We start from the raw sequence: 328 nt of genomic DNA on the forward strand, positions 1-328 counted from the left end.
TACCCAGTGGGACTCTTCCCTCTCCCCACGTGGGAGTCTGTATCTATTCTTCAATAAAGTTCCACCTTTGCTATACCATTTTCTGTCCTTGGATTCATTCTTCGATTCTGGCGGGCAAAGAATCTGGGTTCCAGTCCAAAAATTCGGTATCAGAAGTAGGCAGTTGTTTAAGAAGTAACAGGTTAAGGTTAAGAATAGTGTCTCCTGATGTTTCATAATAAAAGCCAACCCGTTTCATATGGATATATCTCAGAAGAGCTTTCAACCAGAAAAAAAAAGGCTCATGAAAATTTTTACAGATCTAAAAATTTTAACCTGTATCAGATGA

General features: G+C 38.4%; 1 protein-coding gene across 6 annotated transcripts in view; it reads right to left on the reverse strand.

Moving 5' to 3' along the window:
- Nucleotides 1-328, reverse strand: part of EYA4 (EYA transcriptional coactivator and phosphatase 4) — a 231456-nt gene that overhangs the window by 35096 nt on the left and 196032 nt on the right. The gene's annotated exons all lie outside the window — the stretch shown is intronic.

This window comes from Myotis davidii, unplaced genomic scaffold, assembly GCF_000327345.1.
Source record: "Myotis davidii unplaced genomic scaffold, ASM32734v1 scaffold266, whole genome shotgun sequence".
NCBI lineage: Eukaryota > Metazoa > Chordata > Mammalia > Chiroptera > Vespertilionidae > Myotis > Myotis davidii.